The sequence below is a fragment of the Muscardinus avellanarius genome (assembly GCF_963383645.1).
Source record: "Muscardinus avellanarius genome assembly, chromosome: 13".
NCBI lineage: Eukaryota > Metazoa > Chordata > Mammalia > Rodentia > Gliridae > Muscardinus > Muscardinus avellanarius.
Genome location: NC_137799.1, coordinates 40,626,908 through 40,654,238, shown reverse-complemented (window position 1 = coordinate 40,654,238; position 27,331 = coordinate 40,626,908). Strand labels below are relative to the sequence as shown.

Here is a 27,331-nt window from a genome sequence, read left to right as displayed (position 1 = left end):
TGCCCCTGAACTCTATCCTCAATACCACAAAAATTCTATGATATAGACCCTATTAGTAATTTTATTTCTAAGAAAACTGGAGGAGCCGGGCGTGGTGGCACACGCTTGCAATCCCAGCATCTGGGAAGCTGAGACCGGAGGATCGCAGCTCGTGGACAGCCTCAGCTACTTAGTGAGGCCTTCCGCAACTTAGTGAGACCCTGTTTCAAAATAAAGAATAAAAAAAATAGGGCAGGGGGTGTAGCTCAGAGGTCAAATGCCCCTGGGTTTCATCCCCACACCCGCAAAAAAGAAAAAGAAAAAAGAAAACTGGAGGAACCTAAGTTTGGAGTGGCACTGTTATTAGGTACCTATAAGTGATATCTTTTTAAATTTAGCAAAGCCTGAACCATCATTATGAGTTATTCTTCATAGAAAAATTACAGAGTAAGACAATATTCAAGTTTTCACTCTTTGGATTCCCAAAGCACAGTGAATAAAGGGCTGCAGTGGGGTTTGACTCCTCCATCCTAACACGTGCCTGCAGCAGCTCATTCTCCCCAAATGATGAATGCAAACATATGTAGTACTGTTGCCCGTGTCACAAGGCTATGGTGGAGGGAGTTAATAAGTGACTGCAAAATTCTTTGTAAATACAGAGTGCTATAGAAATGCAAAACATCTACAACAACAGTAATTAGTTCTAATCACTACCTCTATTCTCTGTGTGCAGCTGTCTCTCAAAATTCACTTTGGGGGTTTAATCACCCCATATCAATAAATAAAGTCACCTCCCTCTTTCTCAGACCCTATGGAGAAGCTGTCCTCATCCTCCCCTCCCTGTGATTACCCCTCTCCTGCTTCTCCCCTTTCCTAACTCCAGGTGGTCACCAAGGCCTGGATACTGGCCTTCGGGGGAGGGGGAGGTCTGCCTGAGTCTTGAGCCTTTCGAATCCCTGGCTGTCAAAGGGCCTGGAGAAGTATATAGGCCTTTCAAAGTACAACTCCCTGCCATCTCCTACAGAGGAAGGAAAATCTCCCTCCCTTGAAAACCTAGGAGCGCTCTGGTAATACTGTAGTTTGGGTCTTGGGTGTCCCCCAAAGGCCCAGGTGTTGGGTCCCCAGCCTGTGGCACTGCTAAGGGGGTAGGACCTTTAGGAGACGGCCTGGTGGAAGTAAGTCAGGTCACTGGGGGTGTGCTCGTGAAGGAGATACCGGACCCCTTCCCGTTTCTCTCTTTTGCTTCTTGGCTGCCATGAGGCAAACAAGACTGCTCCTCCACGCACTCCTGCCATGCTGTATTTGCCACCACAGAACCAAAACAACAGGGCCAAGCGGCCACGGATGGACACCTTGGAAACCATGAGCCAAAATGGGTCTTCCCCTCTCAAGTTGATTCTCTCATTTATTTTGTTATACTGACCGGCAGTTGACTAATACAGGTAACTGCAGTAATACCAGATTAACAAATTATAGTTATTTGGCAATGTAGGACACATAATAAGCACTGAATAAGGGTCTTAGTCATGACAATGATCAGTTCAGTGTTCATTTAGGTTCTGCTACAGCTTCTTAGCAGAAGAAACAGAAACATATGGCCTACAAAACCAAGAAGATTTATTTTCTGGCCCTTGGTAGAAGTAGTTTACCAACTCTTGGCAAGGCTTGAACATAAAGAAAAGGTCTGAATACCTACTCAACATTTGGAGATAAGAAATATAAGCCAGGTGTGGTGGCGCACGCTTGTAATCCCAGCATTCGGGAGGCTGAGACAAGAGGATTGCAGTTCGAGGACAGCCTCAGCTACTTAGTGAGGCCCCTTGCAACTTAGTGAGACCCTGTTTCAAAATAAAGAATGAAAAACAGGGCAGGGGGTGTAGCTTGGAGGTCAAATGGCCCTGAATTCCATCCCCAGACCCACAGAAAGAAAAAAGAAAAAAGAAAAAAAGAAGTATAAGAATGAACAGTTTGTGAGCTAGGCAAAAAACCAGCGGAATGTTGTATCTCAGAGATCATTCTTCTGGTATTTTTGTTTGTTGGTTGGTTGGTTGGTTTTGTGGCACTAGGGATGAAACCCCGGGCCTTCCGCTTCCAGACTACACCCTCGGACCTATTTTATATTTTATTTGGAAACAGAATCTCACTAAGTTGCAGAGGGCCTCACTAAGTTGCTGAGTCTTCGGAGCTGCCATCCTCCTGCCTGACCCTCCCAAGTACTGGGATTACAAGTGTGGGCAACTAAGCCCAGCCGCTTTTTGTTTTTTATGGCAAGAGGAAGCGATCAACATGTTAATGTTGCCTAGAAGACACGTAAGATATGCTTTGGGAATTGAATGGTGAGCTTTATAACCTGAAGGCCACTGGGGATCTTCACAAGAGTTAGCACAGACTTATGCTAGGAAGAAAAAAGAGCCCTAAATAGAAAGGAATTATAGAATAAATGAAGTGTGTGTGTGTGTGTGTGTGTGTGTGTGTGTGTGTGTGTGTGTGTGTTAGGATGGTATCTCACAGTATTTTTTTTTTTTTGGTGGTACTGGGGATGGAACCCTTCTACCCTTCTACCTCCAGGCTACACTCCCAGATCTACTTTATATTTTTTATTTGGAAACAGGGTCTCTTAAGCCAGCAAGGCTGGCTTCGAACCTGCGCAATCCTCCTGTCTCTGCCTCCCAAGCACAGGGATTACAAGTGTGTGCCACCATGCCTGGCTCTCACAGTATTTTGTGTGCTGATAAAAGTCTGGAAATTATTTAATAGAGATAAGAATAACGACGAAGATAAAGACGGATGAAGACAAAGAAGAGAAGTTGAATTATGATATACATATACTGTGAAAGCTGCATCCCTGCTGGTAAGGAATAGGAACAGCAGTAGGGTAAAGTAGGGTAAAGATACTCCCAGCTCCTATGTCAAACATCTAGGGTAAACAAAAGAAATGAGAATTGGAACAACTAAAGCAGGACAAGTGCCACACCGAGGGCTCGGCATTGGTGTCTATTGCTGACAGGCTGAAGATGGGGCTTCATAATGTCCCTGCTGCATGTCATCACTGGCTCTCAGAGAACACGAGATGCTACCTTCAGAAGCAGCAGGAGCCAGTGTTCCAGGATCCTACACTGTGATTCTCACACTGGGGCTTATAATAAGCTTCATGCTGCATCTTTTCCTGTTGTGGACATGTCCAACAGCAGAGGATCCTCCAGATTCCACTGCAGAATTGCTTGCGACATAGCCTGCACCTAATGCATGGCCCTTTTCTCTTCCAGATCTCACTCAAAGCTGGTAACCTTCCACGTTGCCCAGTCTATGGGCCAGTGCAATGTTTCTGTGTGTAGAATATGTTGCTTCCAGGTCCCAAAGAAGTCTACTGGCACTGTGCTTCCATCTTTATGTAGGGGGTACAAGATGTACAATTTTTTCACTTTGGAAAGTTATCCCAACATATTCTAACCATTGGACCCCTAAAAACTTCACTGAAGTAGCAGATGTCTGAATCCTTGTAGGGTAGCCTCCCCACTTCTAGAGCACATCAGCATGCATGCCATCAATGAAACGGGTCAGTGCAGGAGCATGTGGGATGCCCAGGTGTTCCATATCTCATCAAATTATATCATGAAAGCCAGGCACGGCCGTGCACACCTGTGACCCCAGTACTTGGGAGGCTGAGGCAGGAGGATCACAGTTTCTAAAAAAAGCTCAGAAATGTAGTAAGAGTCTCATCAACCTAGTGAGACCTTGTTTCAAAAACAAAAAGGGTTATGGACGTAGAATGCCTCTAGTACAAAAAAATATATTTTATGAGAAAAAATAGGAGAATTAACATATCCCTGAGGAAAAATTGCAAATAATTATTATTGCTATCAGCTGGGTGTGTGGTACACAGTGACCTCAGTACTTGGGAGGCTGAGACAGGAGTATCACAAGTTGAGACCAGGCTCAGCAAATTAGAGATATTCTCAACAACCTAGAGAGACCCTATTTTCAAAACAGGGGGGATGTCTAGGAGTGTAGCTCAAATTTAGAATACCTCTGGGTCCAATCCCCAGTAAAATAAATAAATAGATAAATAAATAAATATCATTATTATCCCTCATGAATACAAAATGATTCTAATCCTCTTTCCTGACTGGAATTAAAAGGGATAATTTTGTCATATACTAGCCATATATAATAGACCTGAAGTCATATCAATCTTCTTTAGGGGTTAGACTATCTCTGGAACAGTAGCTGTGGCTGTGGCTACTATTTCTTTTAAGCCTTCAGTTATTCTCCAGGATCCATCCAGGGATGTGATACTGTTTCTGATTTTACCATTCTAAGTGGGAGAGAAGGGATGACCTTAAGGGAATAGTTCCAAAGATTTCTACTTGGCATTCCTCATTGTGTTTTTTGTTTGTTTGTTTGTTTGCAGGTCTGGGGATGGAACCCAGGGGCATTTGACCTCCAAGCTACACCCCCTGCCCTATTTTTTTATTCTTTATTTTGGAACAGGGTCTCACTAAGTTGTGGAGGGCCTAAGTAGCTGAGGCTGTGCACGAACCACGATCCTCCAGTCTCAGCCTCCCAAATGCTGAGAGATTACAAGCATGTGCCACCATGCCCGGCTCTCACTGTGTCTTTTACCTGACAGGTTGAGAACCCAGTGTGAGAGTTGCTTTAATATCAGGGCATATCGGTGCAATCAGGAACAGGAGCAGAAACAGGTGCAGCCACAAACTCAGCGGGCCCACCCTGAGACAGAACTTATTACATAGTCCCCACAGATACCCAGAATCTGTCAACTCAGACCATGTGCCCAATAGTGTTCAGTGTCTGGGTGGTTTCTTGTCACCGGTGCATAGTCACCCAAGTAAATGACCACAGGTCCCTCTGGGGAAAGAACTGGGGAATCATCACACCATATATTGTCCATGGTGCTGCTACTTATTTACCTCATAGAAACATCATGTTCTACGTGTCCACAATTCCCCGCAGATCAAGCCCCTTGACTGCCCCTCAGGCCTTGAAGGTCAGTACAATTATTGTGGCCTCATCTGAAGTTCATCATCCCTGTGAATATTAATGGGCCCAGCTCTTGCCTCTCCTTTTAGTCTGAACCACAGAGAACAGCCATCATTAAGATGCCGGTACTCTCCCAGCAGTGCTTTCTGGATGGCCTGGGTGAATGGTGTGCCTCCCGGGCTCTCCCCTGAACATCATCATTGGTATACTTTGTGGTCTCACATAATGGAGCCATTCTAATTGCCCACTTTCCACAGGCTCTTTATTCTTTCTACCATCTTCCAGGAGAGTCCAAGCATTTCTACTTAACATTGGCCATTACTTTCTTCTGACCTTTAAGAATTACTCTACCTGGAAGTTCTAGTACACATTTGTAATCCCAGTATTTGGGAGACTGACATAAGAGGATCACAGGTTCACAGCCAGCCTTAGGAACTTAGCAAGAACCTCCACAGTTCAATGAGACCCAGTTTCAAAATAAAAAATAAAATAGCGCTGGGGGCATAGCTCAGAAGTAGAATGCCCCTGGGTTCCATCCTCAGTACCACAAATGAAAAAAAAAGAAGGAAGAGGAAGAGAGGAGAACGAAGACCACTTCATTCCCTAGGGTTCTTGCCAGGGTATAAAATCCTGCATCCCCAAAAGTGGTCCACAAGTCAATGAAATATTGCTTATCCAGTCTTACATTCGAGTCCCTGGAAAAAGCACCCTGAATTCAAGGTATACCACCTTGCTTCTTATGCCAACTAATTCTTTTATTTCTCAGGGTATCTAGCATCTTTTCTCTCTTATCAGGTCCAGCACTTCCCATCCAGGCTGGGCTGGTATTCAGCCAGGAAAGGGCGTAGAGCTCGGGAGAGAGCTACCAGTGCTTCATGGGAAAAGGGACTCTGAAATAATTTTCAAACAAAAGTGTCAACTCTTACTAGAGAAGAGCAGGCCACTTCTGTAAATTCCTAGGGCTCAGAGGGTCTTCATAGCCAACATCACTAGAAACATCCATTCAGATGACTCTCTCTCTCATAGGTCAGGGTTCAAGCTTTTCCCAACCAGGCCCCTGACCCACCTTGGCTGATAATTTTAAAGTTTCTGCATAGTTATTTAAATGGTCTGCCTAATAGACTTGCCTTGGCTGATGAAGTTTTCAGAGCTCTGCCGTCCTTACCATCAGATCCTCTTTTTGCTCCTCATCTCTGTCCTTTCTTCACCGTCATGTGTAAGGACTCTTACACTTAAACATTATGCTAATGGCCCTCTGGCTATCATTATCCCCCTTCAAAGCATCAATACAATCTAGCCAACTCTGCTGTCTTTTTATGCCTTGTTTCCCCCATCTTCCAAACAACGAAATCACCACACCAGCAAATGTCATCTTTTAAGCCAGATCACCATCAGTTAAATTTAACAACCGCACCACCACTGTGTGCAGGGACTATACATGTTCCACATCCCACCCAAGAGGGCGGGATCTTTGCACAACAGACAATAAGTGAAACATACCCAGAATCCACCCTTAGCACCTGTTTTCTTGGGCCATGTGGACCATCCAAAAAGTAAATGTCAAGATAAAATTAGATACACAAGAGATTTATGATAGGAGCAGGATGGATCCCTGTAAGGAAAAGGGGGAGGTAATCAGAGAAGGTGGGGAGAGCTATCATTACATGATGAAGGCCTGAGCCCCTGTGTAGAAGAGAGGGAAAGAAAGTTAGAAAGAATGTTAGATTGCATGTGTGGTTCTAAGAAAATTTCATCAAGGCATGGGAAGCCTTCAAACCAAAGTAATGATCAGAGGACTGCTGCATCTTCCAGGAACCGACCTCTGGTATCCCCTGCTGTGACTACTTGGTGGCTAAGGAGGGTGCATGGGAAGTGTTGCCTTGATACAAAAGCAGTAGATTCAGAGAGCAGCAGCTAGAGTGGCCAGTCAATTATGCTCTAATGTAGGATGCCAGACATTCGTTTTCATGGCTACCACGACAATTTGCAAGATGATTTGAGAATTAAATAAAATAGTATAGCCGGGCGTGGTGGCACATGCTTGTAATCCCAGCATTCAGGAGGCTGAGACCTGGAGGATCGTGGTTCGCAGACAGCCTCAGCTACTTAGTGAGGCCCTCTGCAACTCAGTGAGACCCGGTTTCAAAATAAAGAATAAAAAATAGGACAGGGGCTATAGCTCAGAGGTCAAATGCCCCTGGGTTCCATCCCCAGACTAATAATAATGATAATAATAATATACATGAAATACTTACATCTAGCATATAGCAATCACTTAACAAATGTATTTTGCTAGTTGTTGAAATTACTATTATGTTAGATAATTCCTGGCTTTCCTCCTTAAGAAAAAAATATCTCATTGTCTCACCATTTAGAAGCTACCTCTTTAACATCTTTCCCTCTCCCCACCCCCATTTTTTTTTCTTTTGATACTGGGGACTGAACTCAGGAGCATTCTATCTCCCAGCTATGCTCCTGTAACTTTAAAATTTTTTTTTCAATTTTGAAAGAGGGTCTCCCTAAGTTGTTGAGGGTCTCAGTAAATTGCTGAGGCTGGCCTTGAACCTGCAATTCTCCTGTTTCCGCCTTCCAAATACTGGGATTTCAGGTATATACCACTGCTCCTGGCTCCTCCATGACATCTTGACACTGTCATGATGAAAACTGATAAAAAGTTTCTTATATGCTGTTCACCAAGATTTTCAATGGTTGGCCTATAAACTGGTCTTTTTCTAAATGATTGACATTATTTCTCTAGTAACCTCCATACCCACTTTCTATACTCAAAGATCTGAATTTGCTGTTTTACAGGCTTACAGACAAAAATTAGATTAGTCTAATAAAAGTCAAAATATTGTATATCAAAAATTGTACTTGGGCCGGGCATGGTGGTGCACGCTTGTAATCCCTGCACTTGGGAGGCGGAGACAGGAGGATCACGCAGGTTCAAAGCCAGCCTTGCTGCCTTAAGAGACCTTGTTTCCAAAAAAAATATAAAAATAGGTCTAGGAGTGTAGCCTGGAGGTAGAAGGGTTTACAGGAACCCCAGTACCACCAAAAAGAAAAGAAAATTGAATTTGGGATCATTCTTTGATAATATGTGAAGGTACTTTAAAAAGTATATAAAAGCAGGCATGGTGGTGCACGCTTGTAATCCCCGCCCTTGGGAGGCTGAGACAGGAGGATCGCGCAGGTTCAAAGCCAGCCTCAGCTGCTTAGTGAGGCTCTCAGCAACTTAGTGAGACCTTGTTTCCAAATAAAGTATAAAGTAGGTCTGGGAGTATAGCCCAGAGGTAGAAAAGCCCCTGGGTTCCACCCCAGCAACACACACACACACACACACACACACACACACACACACACACGTATATAAAAGTTAGAGCCAGGCGTGGTGGTGCACACTTGTAATCCCAGCGCTTGGGAGGCTGAGACAGAAGGATCACACAGGTTCAAAGCCAGCCTCAGCTATTTAGCGAGGCTTGCAACAACTTAGTGAGACCCTGTTTCCAAAATAAAATACAAAATAGGTCTGGGAGTATAGCCCAGAGGTAAGAAAAGCCCCTGGGTTCCACCCACAATACCACAAAAAATAGTATATAAAACTTAAATAAATGCTAACATTGCCATTTTATGATAACGATAATGAAGTTGCATTTAGAGGCCAAGCATGGTGGCACAAGTTTGTAATCCCAGTAGTGGGAGGCTGAGACAGGAGGATTGCAGGTTCGTGGCCAGCCTCCACAACTTAGTGAGAACTTATTTCAAAATCAAGAATAAAAATAGGACTGGGGTATAGCTTAGAGGTAGAATATCCCTGAGTTCATTTTCCAGTACACACACACACACACACACACACACACACACACACACACAGTTGCATTTATCTACAGAATTTGTGGGAACTGGTTTCACAAAAACAAGACAGGTCGGGAAGACCAATTTGAAATTTATTGACACAAGCAGAGGTGAGGTCATGAAGATATAGACTAGAGTAATAGCATTTGTAATGGAAAAAGATCAGAAACATTCAAAGCTGAGTGTGGTGGCACATGCTTGTAATCCCAGGTCTTAGGAGTCTGAAACAGGAGGATCACAGGTTGGCGGCCAGCCTCAATTACTTAATGAGGCCCTCTGCAACTTTGTGAGACTCTGTTTCAAAATAAAAAATAAGCCGGGTGTGGTAGCACATGCTTGTAATCCCAGCATTCAGGAGGCTGAGACCAGAGGATCACAGTTGGTGAACAGCCTCAGCTACTTAGTGAGGCCATTTCAAAATGAAGAAGAAAGAATAGGGCAGGGGGTATAGCTTGGACGTCAGATGCTCCTGGGTTCCAGCCCCAGATCCACAAAAAATAAAAAATAAAAAATAGGGCTGGGAATGTAGCTCAGAAGTAGAATTCCCTTGAGTTCAATCCTCAGTACTGCCAAAAAAAAAAAAAAAAAAAGGAAGGAAGGAAGGAAGGAAGGAGAAAGGAAGGATTCAGATGGAAAATAATCAAAATTAGTAATTAATTGGATATAGTGAATAAGGGAAGGAAATTTTAAAAAGTCAAAATTTCTCAAGTCCCAAGACCTGGGTTCAATATGAAAGCACAGAGAGGACAGGTTTGTTTGTTTTAATAAAGTAATTCTCTCCTTGGGAGAGTTTCCCTCACTCAACTCCCATGGTTCTCATGAGAATGGCAATTATAACACTCCACTTCCCGGCCATAGGGCGGGCATGAGACCCAGATTAGCCAGTGTAGAGTCCTGTCCTCTGGCCCCAGTGGCTGAACCAGTGAGTGGGCACAATGATCCTGTTCATTCTGCCCAGCCACCTCCCCTTAGGCTATATATGAAACACAGGAGAGAGATGTTTTCTCTTTTCTCGAGTGCTGCTGAACGAGGATAACATAATCCTGAAACTGCCCCCATGTCCCCATATCCACACCATCATCTTGTATCCAAGAAGCCAGGCTGCAGCAGGAGTGAAAGGGGGACGCAGACAAAATGATATTTTTTGAGAATTTATACTCGACTCTGCCTTTGAAACCCCAGCTATATAATCTTTTGCTTCAATTTGTTTCCTTTGCTCAGATTTGTTCAAATTAGGTTTCTGTTATTTGTAAATGAAAGAGAGCTCAGAAACCTAAAGAATGTATTGATTTAATGAATAAACTTAAGGTAATAGAAAAGAACATTAAAAAGAGTAAAAAAAAAAAAAAGAAAGAAAGAAAAGGAGTCAATGGCAGAATAAGAAAGCCTATATTTCCAAACTAACAGATAATCATAAACAGTACATATACCAATATACCCTCTCTATGATTCGATACGGACCTAAGTTTAAGAAGAGTGTCATATACAGGGTATCACAATGTTTATAAAATCTGAATTCTAGCACTGAATGATTTTGTGATCTTGGGCAATAAAAGAACATATTTATTAGCAGGTACTTTATGTCAAGCATAATGCTAATAGCTTTATAAACATTATTGTATCTAACCACAATTGAGGAGGCCAAGACTCAGAAATATTAAAAAAAAAATCATCCCCAAGGACCCAAGGGCACATATCTACCAAATGTAGTTTTGTGATCTGAGTACAAAACTCTCTCTCTCCCTCCCTCTCCCTCCCCCCCCCTCTCTCTCCAGAACCCATGCTCTTTACCACCATATTATACAGCCTCCCTTGTGGTCAGTTTGTGTCTATTATGTGAGGATAGAATGCTTTTAAAATCCACAGATGTCCTCTTTCTAACATTCATAATTCCTCACTCAATGGAGTTCTTGAAAACTATTGAATGAAGATAAACATTTGTTTTTCAGGTAATAAAATTCTGGTTACATTCTATACTTTTAAGGGCTAGAATAAGGAACTTCAACTCCCTCTTAAATCAAACACTGACAATTTTACGCATGCAGTGCGAACCGCTTTGATATAAGTGGTAAGTCTTGTGCAGAGGCGCAAGGAACACAGAAGCGGGTCATTTCATAGCCATCTTCTGAGGGATGTGTTCTTTATTAGAATCCCCACCCAGAAGCTCAGAAAATAGAAAGTTCCTCTTCTCCTGAACTTTGCAACAATTTTGCTAGGATATCTAATTTATTTAAAATGAAGGGAAAACAAGAGATCCAATAAGGTCTTTGACAGGCAGAGTATGATAAACAAAAGGCTCATGACTTTCCTTTCTCTCACTAACATACTTAGTATAGTCTACATTGTCGTTTATAATTTAATGAGAGTTATTTTCTGTACAAGAATCCAGTAGGCATCTTCAAAACCTTAGCTAAGTGTGATGTGCCTACCAATTCCCTCTAATGGATATTTATCATGCTACTAGAGGCTGGCAGGATACACCTCAGAATTCCCCATTACCTCCCAGAACCAATCCAGAGAAACTGGTATCTACCATCAACCCCTCTGACATGACTCTTGCCAAGTCCCCAGTAACACCCACATTGTCTATCTAATTCAATGAATTTTTTTCAATGTTCCTGGAACTCAGCAATAGTTCCTCAGTTAATCTTTGGTCTTCTTTTATTTTATTTTATTTTTCAGTACTGGGGATTTAACTCAGGGCATCCTACCTCTGAGCTATACCCCCAGTCCTATTTATTTATTTATTTATTTATTTATTTATTTATTTTTGGTGGTGGTACTGGGGATGGAACCCTTCTACCTCCAGGCCACACTCCCAGACCTATTGTATATTTTATTTGGAAACAGGGTCTCTTAAGCCAGCGCGGCTGGCTTCGAACCTGCTCCATCCTCCTGTCTCGTCTCCCAAGCGCGGGGATTACAAGCGTGCGCCACCACGCCCAGCTTTATTCTTTATTTTGAAACAGGGTCTTACTAAGTTATGTGGGAGGGTCACTAAGTAGCTGAGGCTGGCTGCAAACCTGCGATCCTCCTGTCTCAACCTCCTAAGTGCTGGGATTAATGCATGCGCCACCACGCCTGGCTCGTTTTTTACTCTCTCCCGAGTTCCTCTAGCTCCTCAGCTTCATGCTCTCCTGATTGTTTCTTCTTCCTGTTCAATCACTCCTTCAGTGGAAGAAGTAGCTTTCCAAGAATTTTCTTCTTTTTATAACTCTTTAAGATAATTTGTCCTCCGTCTCCTTTCACAGTCTTTCTGTCCAGTCTCCTGAATGATCTCAACTCTGTGTCCTCAAGCGCTACACTGTTGCTCACAGCCCAACCTCTAGTAACTTTCCTGCCTGCTATCCTCCAGCCCCACTGAGACGGCTCCCCGGCCTCTCAAACCTGACATCACCTTCTCACAAGTACCTGGACCTTCTCCTTCAGTCCACATTTCTGTTAATGGCTCCATGGGCCACAGTTTTCTTACCCTGGCCTCAAGCCATCATTTCAGAGTCTTTCCTCTCCCTCCTTCACTGTACCAATGCTTCACTTATCTAACTTTTATTCATCTGTTTTAACTGTTTGCTAACCACACAGGTCCGTGTAAGGTACCTCTCCTGTGTTCCTGTCACACTTTAAACTTTCCTTCTCATAGCACTTATCACAATATAATAAGGTCCCTCCAAGCAGGGGCCTTTTAAAATTTCTCACTAATACCTCCCTTTTAATGTCTAACACAAACCTTAGAACACAGTAGGTACTCAATAAACATTCATCAGAGGAGTTAACATTCTGTCTACCTTGACTCGCTCCTATTCTTTCAACAAAATGAGTATTGACAACTTTGGTATGCGGCAGGCAATCCCTAAGTCTGCAGTTGGAGTCAACATTCAGGCATGCTCACAGCTCAATACACGCTGCACCTGTTGCGTGTTATTGTTGCGTGCTATTTTACTTCCTACATTATTTACTGGATATGTTCCTTTACCTTTATCTGCAATGTCACTGTCTTAGTTCAGACTCCAGATCACTTCTTGACTTTCCACTGCATTAGATTCCTACCTTAAATCTCAACCCCCTCTGCTCTCTTCCCCATGCAGCTTCCAGAAAGATCTTTCTAAAATTAAATTTTATTACTCCCAAGCTTAAGGTCTTGGGTTTGCTAGAGCGAGTAGGACAGTCCAGAACTCGAACATGATAAAACAGAAAGCCCCACACTTTGGCTCCCGCCTTCCTCTTCTCCAGCCACAGCACCAGCGCTCCCCAGAGGCACCTACCTACTCATGGTGCTGCTGGACCCTTCACACATAACGCTCTCCCTGTCTACTTTGATTCACTCCTATTCTTTCAACAAGGTGTGTGTTGACCACTTGGTGTGTGGCAGGCAAAGTTTTAGGAACTAGAAATATATGATGAACAAAAAGATAAAAATTCCTGCCTCCTAGAGTATGACTTCTCCCTACTCCATGCCGCTTTGAGTAGAAGGCTCTTCTTTAGTGCTTCTAAAGATATATGAATATCTTTATGATACTTTATCACGACATGCTGTAATTGTTGGCTATACTTGAATGCAGAGAAAAACCTAGGGTTTTCTGTTTTGGTACTGGGGATTGAACCCAGAGGCATTCTACCTCCAAGCTACACCCCTAGCCCAATTTTATTTCTTATTTGGAAACAGGGTCTTCACTAGTCTTCTGAGATCTTCAAAAAGTTGCTGAGGCTGCTTTGAACCTCTGATCCTCCTGTCTCAGCCTCTCAGGTACTGGAATTACAAGTGTGCCCATACCTGGCTTAAATCTAGGTTTTATGAGCAGAAGCTTATGCAATTTGGTTGTCTGTTAAGGGAGAGGACTTCTTTAAGGGAAAATATTATAACATTGCTAAGCGCTTCCCAGGGCTTTGGACAGGCCTATGCAAGTGACCTCATGGCAAATCCACTCCTGTTTACCTGTGTCTCCCAGGAGACTGCAGACTTCTCATTTCTCTACCCCTGCGCTAGCCATACTCCACACCAGCTGGGGAAGTGCTCCTCACAGGCCTAATATCTTTGTTTACTGCTTGCCCATAAAGTCCACTACAGAGCAAGGATCTTGCTTGGGAAGTGATCTACCTGTTTCCTAAGGGCAGCAATTCCCTGGAGCCTGCTCTTGCACTTGGGATCACTAATTCTCATATTTATTCCAATTCTTACAGATGTATTTTAAGTAGGATCCTCTCAGAGAACCACTCACTGATTCCCCAGGAGCTTCCAGAACACTCCAATTCGTTCTCCATCTATTTCCATATGGAACAGAACCCCATAAAGCTGATTAAGAAGCTGTACAAGAGCGTTTTCACTCATCAACAGATTTTAAAACTGTTTATAATTCTGGCTGTCACAGGTACAAAAAGCAGACACAGAGTCCAGACTTAGAAAAATTCTTTCTGGCTTCCTCACTCAATCTACATAAACCTTTCAGTGACCTAAAACTGCAGTCTTCTTGGTCCAAAATCACTTTGGTTCTTATGGAAGTACATATTTTATTGGTCCAAATATTTCCTAAGCTGCCCAAAATTACAGAATAAAAAAATGTTTTAGGGTAAGAAGAGATTTTTATTCCTTTGGCTTATCTACTGTGTATGAGCTATTCTGAGGACTACAAAGAAAAGTAATGCATAATCTTAGTTCTCAAAGAAAAGACAAAAAAAAGTCTGTCTATAACCAAATTTTTCTTGCCTGTATTATGAATTTTCCTTCCTTTCTCCAACTGTGACCATCTGATTTTTCTTAGGTTTTGCCAGGACTTTAAATCAATCTCATTAATAAGTCACATTATTCTGGCACAGAAATAATTACAGACAAAATAGCATCCTTATCGACTCCTCTCTAAATACGGTAGAAATACAGAGAAAACTTTTTTCAATATCTTAGAACTAGGCAAAATATTCTAGAAGTTGGTTAAATTTATTTAGCTAGAAACTAAGCAAATTAGTTCTAAGAAGTGACCAAGGACTTCCATGGCCTAGTACATTTATATAACTGTTGAGTCCCATGCTGCAAACAATTCGGGGTTTTTTTGTTTTGTTTTTGGTGGCACTGGGTTTCCTGGAAGCCCTTCTACCTCCTGGATACACTCCCAGAGCTATTTTATATTTTTTAATTTGGAAACAGGTTCTCTTAAGCCAGCGCGGCTGGCTCCGAACCTGTGCGATCCTCCTGTCTCTGCCTCCCAAACGCGGGGATTACAAGCGTGCGCCACCACGCCCGGCTACAATTCGGTTTTAAGGCAAGAATTTAAGGACAAAAACAGCAACATCCACCAAACATCTGTACTTGGGCCTTTGTGCACCCACTACATCTCAGAAATTGGAAATAAAACATGGTACCTGGCTTTAAGAAACTCGTGGTCTAGTGAGAGAGACAGAAACATGACAGATAATGCTACAAAACAGTAGAAATGAGAATAGGAAAAAACACAGGATGTCATATAAATCCAGAGGATGGGTACAAACCTAGGTGGTGTGGAAGAAATCCTATCTGCCTGACTTTAAGATGAAGGTAGAGCCAGTTACAGTAGTTAGTACACACCTGTAATCCCAGAGTGTGGAAGGCTGAGACGCAGGATCACAAGTTAAAGGCCAGCCTCCGCAACTTAGCAAAGCCCTATTTAAAAAAATAAAATAAAATGCTTCTGGCTGGGCGTGGTGGCGCATGTTTGTAATCCCCGCGCTTGGGAGGCTGACAGGAGGATCGCACAGGTTCGAAGCCAGCCTCAGCTACTTAGTGAGGCTCTCAGCAACTTAGTGAGACTCTGTTTCCAAATAAAGTATAAAATAGGTCTGGGAGTATAGCCCAGAGGTAGAAAGCCTCTGGGTTCCACCCCCAGTACCACAAAAAAAAAAAAATTAAATATAGGGCTGTAGGTGTAGCTCGGAGGTAGAATGCCCCTGGGTTCCACCCCCAGTACCACAAACACACACACACACACACACACACACACACACACACAAAATGTCTCTGGGTTCAATCCCCAGTACACCTTCAAAAAAGAGCTAAGGGTATAGCTCTTTTCAGCACCCCCCCATGTGCGCACATACACACACACATACACACACACACACACACACACACACACACAAAGGTAAGCTTCAGACAGCCAAACTGTGATGCAAGATATAGCAGGTGCCTGTGCCAGTCAGATACCAATCAACAACAGAAAACAACTATGTCTGGCTTAGTTTAAAAAGGAGTTTTTTTGAAAAGGCATTTTGTAGCCCAGACTCCCTGGGAAGGCTGAAGATAGAGGACCAACAGATAATAACAAAGGAAGGCTGCTCAGTGCAAAGGCAATTAAAAAACGATGCCAGAGAAGCAGGCCACTGACGACGCCGATGCCCTGCTGCTGCTGAGCCCCGCGGCCTCCGGTTGACTCTGTCAGTGCTTACGGTACGACGCTGGGTGCTGGTGTTTGATAAGAGATGCCCGGAGCACCACCTTGCTGCCCCATCGGCAACCTTCAAGACATAAAATGGACAATTCCTAAATCATATAAGAAAGATGACCAACGCTTACAGTTAAAATCGGGACACCATCGCAGCATTCCAAGAAGGGAAGGCAAGATAAAACACCCAGGTAAATCTCTATATTGGAAAATAATGATTCCAAATCAATACCCAAGCTATAAATTTAAGAATTCAGGAAAGGGTGAGCAACAGCCCAAAGCAAGCAGAAGGAAAGACACAACGAGGAGCAGGATGGAAGACAGTACAACAGAAAAGAAAGAGGGTGCGAATGATACTTCACAAACTGTAAATTACTAAAGACAAAATCAATTCAAAGAATTCAACTTGTATTTATTGACTGCATCTGGAGTGATTTCCATCTTGTGTAAGCCAAGAACTGAGTGAAGTGGTTATATTTTTTAAGGAATAAATGCTCTTTTAGTAAAAACAAAAAAAAACATTATTTTTGGTAATTTCATTTTCAATATTTCCATAGCATAATAACCCCCCAATTTAAACTGAGTTGCTTATAATAATAGACTTCCTCCTTTAACAAAAGGCAATAGCACGAAATGCTCAAAGACGAGCACATCTGCATCAGGCTCGCTGACCTGACTCCGCTCTGCCGTGCTCATGTGTTTGTAGTGTCAGGCATAACTTTTGTTTTCAGGAAACTCTTGAATAAAGGTCTAAAGAGGCTGTGTGTTAGTTCTGGTAAAAAAAAAAAAAAATAGCAGACACAAGTTACTCTTGATGGAGAGAAAATATTCTATAAGCAGTAGAGGTCTTAAGTATTAATCAACTTGACTATTATAATGTTGAACCATTCGTATCATTTTTTATATGAAGGAAGAAAAGTATACTTAATTGCTCATACCATGCAAAGGCCATTTTCCTGGATTATTTCTACATTTTAACTATTAGCTAGAAAAGCTATGCAAGGTAAATATTGTTTTTCCTCTGTTACCAATTAAGAAATAGAAGCCTGGAATGTTACCACTCTTATAATCCAGCACCTGGGAGGCTGAGACAGGAGGATCACAGGTTCGCAGCCAGCTTCAACAACTTGTGAGGCCCTCTGCAACTTAGACCCTGTTTCAAAACAAGGGATAAATTAGAGCTGGGGTGTAGCTCAGGGGTAGAATGCCCCTGGGTTCAATCCCCAGCACCACAAAAAAAAAAAAAGAAAAGAAAATGGCTGAGACACAAGAATTCCAAAAGAAGTCTTCTTCATCATCGCAGACTTCATGTTGTTTTCATCACACTGAACTGATTATTTCCTGCTGCAGATGTTATATAGTCAAACACAATTTTCCAATGTTTTGCACTATTTTTAAAAGTCAGATTTCTCACCGGGCGTGGTGGCGCGCGCTTGTAATCCCCGCGCTTGGGAGGCGGAGACAGGAGGATCGCGCAGGTTCGAAGCCAGCCGCGTGCGCTGGTTTAGGAGACCCTGTTTCCAAAATGAAAATGTAAAAAATAGGTCTGGGAGTGTAGCCCGTGGGAGTGTATCCCGGAGGTAGAAGGGCTTCCAGGAACCCCAGTACCACCAAAAAAAAAAAAAAAAAGTCAGATTTCTCAAGATAATTTTAAGGAAATGCTTAAAACTTGGGCTTTGCGCTTCAACTTGGTAAATTGTTATTTGGTGTAATATTTTTAAAATTTATTTTTAATCATCTATCACTATGCCTTGAATTTAACCAGTATTTCTGCTGGTTTTGTAGATATGTATTCTACATTTATATAAAAGTAACCTAAACTGGATATGGTGGCAAATGCCTGTAATCCCAGTACTTGGGAGGCTGAGACAGGAGGATCTCAGGTTCAAAGTCAACCTCTGTAATTTAGTGAGACTCTCAGTTACCCAATGAGACCATTTCCAAATAAGAAATAAAATTGGACTGGGGGGTGTAGCATGGAGGTAGAACGCCTCTGGGTTCATTCTCCAGTGCTAATAAATAAATACAAAAATACAAATGAAAAAGTGTTGGGGTATAGCTCAGAGGAGAATGCTCCTAAATTCAACTCCCACTACCAAAAAAAAAAAATGTAATTTAAATATAATTTTGAGCCAGGAATGGCAGCACAATGCCTGTAATCCCAGTACTTGGGAGACTTAGACAGGGAGATTATAGGTTCCGGCCAGTCTCAGCAATTTGGTGAGGCCCTCAGAAACAGAGTGAGACCCTGTTTCAAAATTAAAAAAAAAAAAAAAAAATTAGAACAGAGCTGGTGGTGTGGCTCAGAGGTAGAATGTTCATGGGTTCAATCCCCAGCACCACAAAAAAAAAAAAAAGAAAAGGCCATAAATAAATAAATAAAATTTAGGCCAGTAACAAGGTGTTGTAGAGCTGAGTATGGTGGCACACACTTGTAATCCCAGCATCTGGGAGGCTGAGGACAGAAGGATTGCAGTTCGCGGATAGCCTCAGCTACTACTTAGTGAGGTAGGTACTCTGCAACTCAATGAGACCCTGTTTCCAAACAAAGAATAAAAAAAAAATAGGGCTGGGGGTGTAGTTTGGAGGTAGAATGTTCCTGGTTCCATCCCCAGTACCACAAAAATAGGGCTGGGGGTGTAGTTTGGTGGTGTGTGTGTGTGTGTGTGTGTGTGTGTGTGTGTGTGTGCATGTGTGTTACTGGGGATTGAACCCAGTGAGGGGTTCTACCTCTAAGCCACACCCTAGCACTTTTAAATTTTTGTTTTGAAACAGTATCTCACTGGATATTTGTTGAGGCTGTCTTGAAATCTGTGATCCTCATATCTCAGCCTCTCAAGTACTGGAATTACAGGCATGTACCACCACACCCAGCTAACAAGATTCTTTATATCCTCCTAAAAAATAGGTTTGTGTGGGGCGTGGTGGTACACATTTGTAATCCCAGCATTTGAGAGGCTGAGACAGGAAGATCGCGGTTCATGGACAGCCTCAGCTTCTTAGTGAAGCCCTTTGCAACACAGTGAGACCCTGCTTCAAAATAAATAATAAAAAATAGGGCTGAGGGTGTAGCTCAGAGGTAGAATGCCTCCCACGGTTCCATCCCTAGTACCACAAAAAAAAAAAAATAGATTTGTCTTGTTAACAACATATTCTATATACTACTGATTAATAACAAATATTTTGAATTTAATGATAAAATTATAAGCAATTAACTCTATAATTTGCAAAGTCTGGCCATAAGCTGGAATATGCTTACATTATTTAGTATTTGGACATAAAAATAAAGGACATTAAACCAAACTGGGCATTGTGGTGCACACTTGTAATCCCAGTACTTGGGAGACTGAGACAGGAAGATTGCAGGTTTACAGACAGCCTCAGCTACTTAGCAAGGCCCCTTGCATCTTAGTGAGACCCTGTTTCAAAATAAAGAATAAAAAGTAGGGCTGGGGATGTAGCTTGGAGGTAGAAAGCTCCTGGGTACTGGGCGTGGTGGCACACGCTTGTAATCCCAGCATTCAGGAGGCTGAGACCGGAGGATCACGGTTCGCAGACAGCCTCAGCTACTTAGTGAGGCCCTCTGCAACTTAGTGAGACCCTGTTTCAAAATAAAGAATAAAAAACAGGGCAGGGGATGTAGCTGGAGGTCGAATGCCCCTGGGTTCCATCCCCAGACCTCAAAAAAAAAAAAAAAAAAAAAATTAAAAAAAAAAAAAAGAAAGTTCCTGGGTTCAATCCTCAGTACTGAAAAAAAAAAAAAAGGAATATTAAACCTATTAGACATTTGATTAAAAATATTCCCAATATTATTTGGAAATCTCCCAGTTTTATCTGGGATTTATAAAAACAATTATTTACATAATTACTTTCAATTATTAGGATATTTCATTCATAAGAAATAAAGTTCAATACACCTTAAAATATATTAGATTTTATCAGAAATGCTATCCTTTCTAGTTTTTTCCTTCTAATTGTTTTCCTCCCCAGCATAGGTTCTTCCTACATTCTTTTATTAAAGGCGTTTATCTCCATAATAAGGTTTAACTTGCCCTATGCATATAAATTATCTCATTCCACAGTTTCCCAATCTGTACAGTGTGTGTGGGGGTGGGGTGGGGGTATTGGGAAGTTAATTGAAACATATTAATAATTAAGACCACCTCTTACTTACACAAAGCAATAAACATATCAAGCATTGAAAGTTGATTATTATTCCATTATTCTACAAGTAATTGGGATCCAGTAAAGTAAGCAAAGCCATGACATGTCAGATTTGCACATTTGATAACAAATAAACCATTTTTCCAGCCTTTCTGCCACCTTTGCTTTCTCTGCCCTCCGCAGGGAACACTGGACTTCTCACCCTCTCAATATGCCAGGCTTCTCTGAAAAAGCGTGCCTTTTTTCGCATGTGCTTCTGACCACAATTCCCTCCCCCTTCATTTCCCTTTGTGAACTGCTGCTCATCTTGGGGCATCTGGGTCAATGGAATCTTATCTTAATTCTTTGCTGGGTTGTTACCTCAAACAGAAATAGGTCATTTTCTGTGCTCTCATTGCATCCCTACCTCTTTTTTTCATTTTTGATAGTTTTATCAGAGTGCAGAACACGATGCATATTATTACTATGATATCTGTCTCCCTCATAAGGTTAAATTGTCCTTAGTGTAGAAACGCTAGCATATCTAGGAAATACCGTGCCCCAAGCCAAAAACTAGCACTGGATGATTCTTATTAATAAAAATATATATAAGTAACTGCACATTCTGTGTGACTCGAGGGCCCTGTTCTTTACTTTTCCCACAAGAACTCATGTACTTGAGCTGGTCACGGTGGTGCACTTTAATCCCAGTACTTGGGAGGCTGAGACAGGAGGATCATAGTTCCGCGGCCAGCAGCTACTTAGCAAGGCCCTCTGCAACTTAATGAGCCCCTGTTTCAAAATAAACAATAAAATAGAACTGGGGTTATTGGTCAGAGGTAGAAGACCCTTGGGTTCAACCCCCAGTACCCCCCAAAAATGAAAGAAAGAAAAATAACGCATGTACTTGCACAAGGAAAATATATTAGTGGTTGTCCAGGGTTATGAATGAGGAAGACGTTGGGTACAGAAAACCAGACAGACCCCAGTATTTAAGCCACCTCAGCTGAAACTTAGAGGACTAGAGGACAGCTACCCCTTTCCAAGTTCTTCCCAAATTGCACATCTGTGAGTATGGTAAATGATTTTGGTGGGTTTTTTTTTTAAGAAAGAAAAGAAATATATGAACAAATTTTGAAGGTAATAAAACAGTTCTGCATCTCGATTTTGGTGGTAGTAACATGACTGAACACATTTGTCAAAATGTGTACAAATGGCCAGGCGTGGCGGCGCACGCTTGTAATCCCAGCTCTTGGGAGGCTGAGACAGGAGGATCGCACAGGTTCAAAGCCAGCCTCATCTACTTAGTGATGCTCTCAGCAACTTAGTGAGACCCTGTTTCCAAATAAAGGATAAAATAGGTCTGGGAGTATAGCCCGGAGGTAGAAAGCCTCTGGGTTCCACCCCAGTACCACACACAAAAAAAAATTTTTAACAAATGTACACTTCAAAAAAAATAGTAAATTTTACTACATTTAAGCTTTTAGAGTAAATTTAATAAGTGGAAAAAGGCAAATTTCCCGTATAAAGAAATTTCAAAGGACTTATGTAAATACTCCATCCTCAAGAAAGTACAGTCTAACTCCTCTCCTTTCTAAGTATGAGCGGTGCATAGTGACTTTCTTACAAATAATACAGGATGGAACCAGGTGTGGTGGCACACACCTGTAACCCCAGTCTAAGACAGGAGGAGGGAGGGTTCGTGGACAGCCTCGGCTACTTAATGAGGCCTTCTACAACTTAGTGAGACCCTGTTTCAAAATAAAAAATAGGGTTCAGGGTGTAGCTCAGAGGTAGAACGCCCCTGGGTTCCATCCCCAGTAACAAGAAGAAAAGAAAAAAAAATACAGAATGAACAAGAGGGAGAGGAAAAAGGGAAGAGTAACTTAACAGTGAAGAAACCTGACGAGCACAGCCGCAGCCGGATGGTCAAGCTCAGCGTGAACAGAGATGAGCCAGGGTGACAGGCACCCTTGATAAGAAGCAATAAAATGACACTTCGCTTTTGTGGTCTTTCTCCCAATAATCCACAACCCGAGCTAATCAAACGAATCCCAATAGAGGGGCATTTTATAAAATACCTGAGTAGCGCTCGAAACCGTCATGGCCATCAAAAACAGGTGTGAGAAACCCTCCCCGCTGAGAAGATGCTGAAGACGTGATGATAAAATGTAACACCGCATCCCGGATGGGATCCTAGAACAGAAAGAAAGGCATGAAGAAAATATAAGGAAATCTGAATAAAGGATGGATGTTAGTTAATAATAGATATCAATATTAAACTCATTAACTGTCACAAGTGAGCCATATGAATTAATAAGAGATGTTAATAACACGGAAGCTGGTGGGGGATTTATGGGAGCTCTCTGGACTATACTTGCCATTTTTCATACATCTAAAACTGTCCTGAACAATAAGGAATTTTTTTAAGTAGGAAAGAGATAAGGTAACATCAGTCCATTTCATGCTACTGTAACACAGAATACCACAGACCAGGTAATTTCAAATTAAACAGAAATTGCTTTGTCCCGTGGGTCTAGAGGCATCGCCAGTGTGAGCATTTAGCGAGGGCCTTGGAACTAATGTATCATCTGATAGAAGGCAGGAAGGCACGAGAGGGCAAGAGCTGGAGGGGAGTGAGCTGCTTTTATAACTAACCCACCTCCATGATAATGATGTTACCTAATCAACACGTATTAGGTCCACTTCAACACTATTGCATTGGGGAATTAAGTTTTCAACACGTGCATTTGAGAGAACACATTTAAACCATACCAGGTAGTAGTCAGAATAAGACAATGAGCCAATAGAAAAAAAATCTTAGGATAAGAGATCATTATGGGCTGACATTAAAAAAAAAAATTCAAAGTTGGGCGTGGTGACGCACGCTTGTAATCTCCAGCTTGAGAGGCTGAGACAGGAGATTGCACAGGTTCAAAGCCAGCCTCAGCTACTGAGTGAGGCTCTCAGCAACTTAGTGAAAAAATAAAATATAAAATAGGGCTGGGGAGTATAGCCCGGAGGTAGAAAGTCCCTGGGTATCACCTCCAGTACCACCAAAAAAAAAAAAAAAAAATCATTAAGAAAAGGGGAAACTTTAGAGTTCAGAATGGTAACAGATCAAGTAAGCAAAGCAAGGGACAAAAGGAAGCAGCGCGGAGGCACAGCTAAGGAGACAACAATCTCCAAATGGCTGTTGATAACTCCTGCCACGTGTGTGTGTGTGTGTGTGTGTGTGTGTGTGTGTGTGTGTGTTACTAGGGATAAAACCCAAGGGCCTTCTACCTCTGAGCTATACCCCCAGACCAATCTTATTCTTTTATTTTTGAAGCAGGGTCTCACTAAGTTGTGGAGGACCTTATTAAGTTGCTAAGGCTGACCACCAACTCGTGATCCGCCTGTCTCAGCCTCCCGAGTACTGAAATTACAAGTGTATACAACCATGCCCGGCTTACTTTTACTTCTTACATAAAGAAAAATCTCCAGATGGAAAATCTTGAACTCTTTAATGAAAGCTGTGATTTCTTGATTTTTTTTATTTTTTATTTTTTGGCACTGGGGATGGAACCCAGGGGCATTCTACTTTCAAGCTACAGCCCTAGCCTTTTTTTTTTTTTTTTTTTTTTTTTTTTTTGCAACAGGGTCTCACTGAGTTACAAAGGTCCTCACTATGTAAGTAAGTAGCTGAGGCTGTCTGGGAACCACTATCCTCCTGTCTCAGCCTCCCAAATGCTGGGATTACAAGCATGTGCCACCACGCCCGGCTGTGATTTATTAATTTTAACCATAGAGTTGTATATCAAGATTTTTCAATTGCCAGTCCTAATAACAAAGAAGGCTTATGATTGTGTTTCTTTGACAGAATAGCAGTTGTTGTATTGAAGCTATAAGATCTAAGTAGATGCTATGGTTCAGATATGATCTGAATATCTCCAAGCCTTCATGTGCTGAATTTCAATCCTGACTGTGATATATTAAGATGATGGAAATTTATTCTGATAGAAATTTATTTAGATGTGGAGGTTGTGGAAGTGATTAAGATTAGATAAAGTTATTAGCCCATTTCTAGTGGGGCCCATCTTGGAGATAGGTCTATGGGTGCAGTTACTAGGATCACTTTCATTCCCAGATATTTGCACAAACATCCTCATGTTGTACAATGTGATTCAGCAGAGAAAGAGTCCTTCATCTTTCTCCCACCCATGAATCGCTGTTCTCAACTGCTCTCCCAACCTCCACTCTCCTCATGTCTACCTTATTCCTGAATATGGATTTTGGGGAATGTCCTCCCAAAAAGCAAGGCACCTAAGTTGCAACCAGAACCTCAAAAGAAAGAAGTAGATGGTGCCTAGAAGACTTTTCCCCTCTCAAAAAAGAAAACAGCTGCCTCCAGTGGGGCAGAGCAGTCCCAGAACAAGACGGCTGCAGTATCTTGGCTGACCCCAGCCCCTCCAAAGAAGACCAATTGTCTTGTAACTAAAGTAGATTTGCTGGGGGAGTTCCAGAGCACGCTTCCAAAAATTAGGGCCCAATCAGTCTTCCAGAAGAAGGGCCCCCAGATGAAGCCTCCTCAGAGGAGGGGGACACAGAACTCCACCAGAGCTCACTCAGAGAAAAAGTGCTCTAGAGCATCCCAGAATTTGCCAGGGAAGATGATGGCAACTGACTGTGAGATGTTGGGCACAGGACCCAAGGGGCACGTTAGTTCCTTAGTTCGATGTAGCATTGTCAACTACAGCGGAGATGCACTTTATGACGAATACATTCGTCCACCCTGCCGCATCGTGGACTACAAGACCAGACGGAGCAGTATCACCAAGCACACGATGAATGCTACCCCATTCAAGATAGCTCAGAGCCAAATCCTGAAGATCCTCTCAGGGAAGGTCGCGGTGGGCCACGCCATCCACAGGGACTTCAAAACCCTGCAGCACTTTCACCCCAAGTCCCTCACCTGGGACACCTCCCATATTCCCCTCCTCAACCAGAAGGGCACTTCCCGAGAATGTTGCCATTTCTCTGAAGCGTCTTACCAAGCAGCTACTGAACCACCGCGTGCAGAGTAGGCAACGCGGACGTTCCTCTGTGGAAGATGCCCAGGCCACCATGGATCTGTACAAGTTGGGTGAAGTCGAGTGAGAGCAGCACCTGGCTCAGAATCCCCCAAAAAACTAAAGGCCGTGGGGAAGCAGAGGCCACAGCCAGGGGAAACGGCTGCAGGCCCAGGCAGAGCCCCAGCCTCACACCTGTGTGGAGAGAGAGGCTCCACGCCAGGATTAAGATCCATTTCAGTTCCACCGCAGCTCAGTGTTCAGTGTCTGGTTAAGTGTACCATGGAATGGGGAAGCCTTCATGTCCCCAATCAGCTCTAGACTGCTTACCTCATAACCCTCATTACTGGTGCTAACTATGGGTCCCAGGGTACTTTGAGCCAGTTAGGCTTTTTGGCTTTGAGGGGCAGGGCATACTGGGAAATGTAGTTTTCCTCCGTACCTTCCACTAGGGTGGCCACGTGGACATGGGGCGGGGCAGAGGGTGCTCTGCCGCCCAGGCTGGGCTCAAGCAGTCCTCCAGCATCAGCCTCCTCAGCTGCGTTTTCTGTCTTTCACTCTCAAGTGATCAGAGCACCTTTCTCTTTCAAAAGTGTCCTGTTCAGTGGATGCTGAACAGTAGGGTCCCATTACACAGCACAGACTCAGCTTTGGGCCCACTGTCTGCGTCCACCCTGCCCTGGGCCACCTGCTGACTTCCAGAGGAGCCATCACAAGTGAGCTTTAGTTTGCAGGATTTGAGGCAGTGAAGTGAGAGGGCAGAGCTTGGAAGTAAGTTTTTCTGATTTAGAAAAGCCGTCTCTTAACCTAGAGTAATGGGACTTATTTCATTTAGGTTCCATTCAGTAGGTTAAAGGTAAATTTCCATCGTTTTAATGGGTTTTTCAGTCTTTTGCCTTGTTAAACCAAGCTTCTAACTCAAGTGACTCCTTTGATACATTTTTATAATGGAAAAAAGTGATAGCCGGGCATCGTGGCGCACACTTGTAATCCCCGTGCTTGGGAGGCTGAGACAGGAGGATCGCGCAGGTTCGAAGCCAGCCTCGGCTACTTAGGGAGGCTCTCAGCAACTTAGTGAGACCCTGTTTCCAAATGATGTATAAAATAGGTCTGGGAGTATATCCCGGAGTAGAAAAGCCCCTGGGTTCCACCCCCAGTACCACCAAAAAGAAAAAAAGAAAGAAAGATAGAAAGAAAGAAAGGAAAAAAAAAAAAAGAACCTAGCAGTACAGTCCCGCAGAGACGGTGGGAACATGAGTGGCAATATATTTAAGATATTTAGAATAGTACCTAGCACTTTGTGCTTTAAAAGGAGAGCAATAGCGGTATCATATTTACTTTATACCCCCATTGGTAAATTCCACATCCCAGACAAAATGAGTTCCATTCTTGTATCTCCCACAACACGTGAGACAGTATGGGAGAAAAAATATATATGAGCTGCTCAAGAAATGGCGATGTGCATTATATTTGGGATATAGAAACTGAATGCGCAAAGAAATGAAGGTGTGTTAACAATGCAAATGCAATAAACTGAAGTAAAAGGGCTCTGGGGGTGTGTGCGTATTTTCAGTTATTTCCTTATCATCCCCTGCCAGCCGCTTCGTGACTCTCTTTTCTTGCCCTCTTCAAAGCATGGACTTTGTGGTGTTGCACCGTAGAGTCCCCAGAACTGCTGGCCTCCTGACAAGAGTTGGGAGAGTCTGAGGGATGAGAACGCTGCAGCAAAAAGTGGGTTACGTGACAGCTTTGCTGCGGGAGACGGAAGACCAATAATCTCAGCGAACAGCGCAGGGGCACGGGCGCGCCGGGGGCCGAGGAGGACTCCGCGCGGGCACAGCGGAGGTAGGTGCCTGAGCCGCCGCGAGCCCAGCCCGGGGGCGGCGGGCGCGGGGG

At 42.9% G+C, this 27,331-nt stretch overlaps 1 pseudogene across 1 annotated transcript; it reads left to right on the top strand.

Moving 5' to 3' along the window:
• The first annotated feature begins 4,924 nt into the window (after positions 1–4,924).
• Positions 4,925–25,559, top strand: LOC308272168 (interferon-stimulated 20 kDa exonuclease-like 2; annotated as a pseudogene). The gene is made up of 3 exons: positions 4,925–4,987; positions 5,070–5,105; positions 24,740–25,559. The product of its transcript is annotated as an interferon-stimulated 20 kDa exonuclease-like 2 (transcript).
• Positions 25,560–27,331: the final 1,772 nt, after the last annotated feature.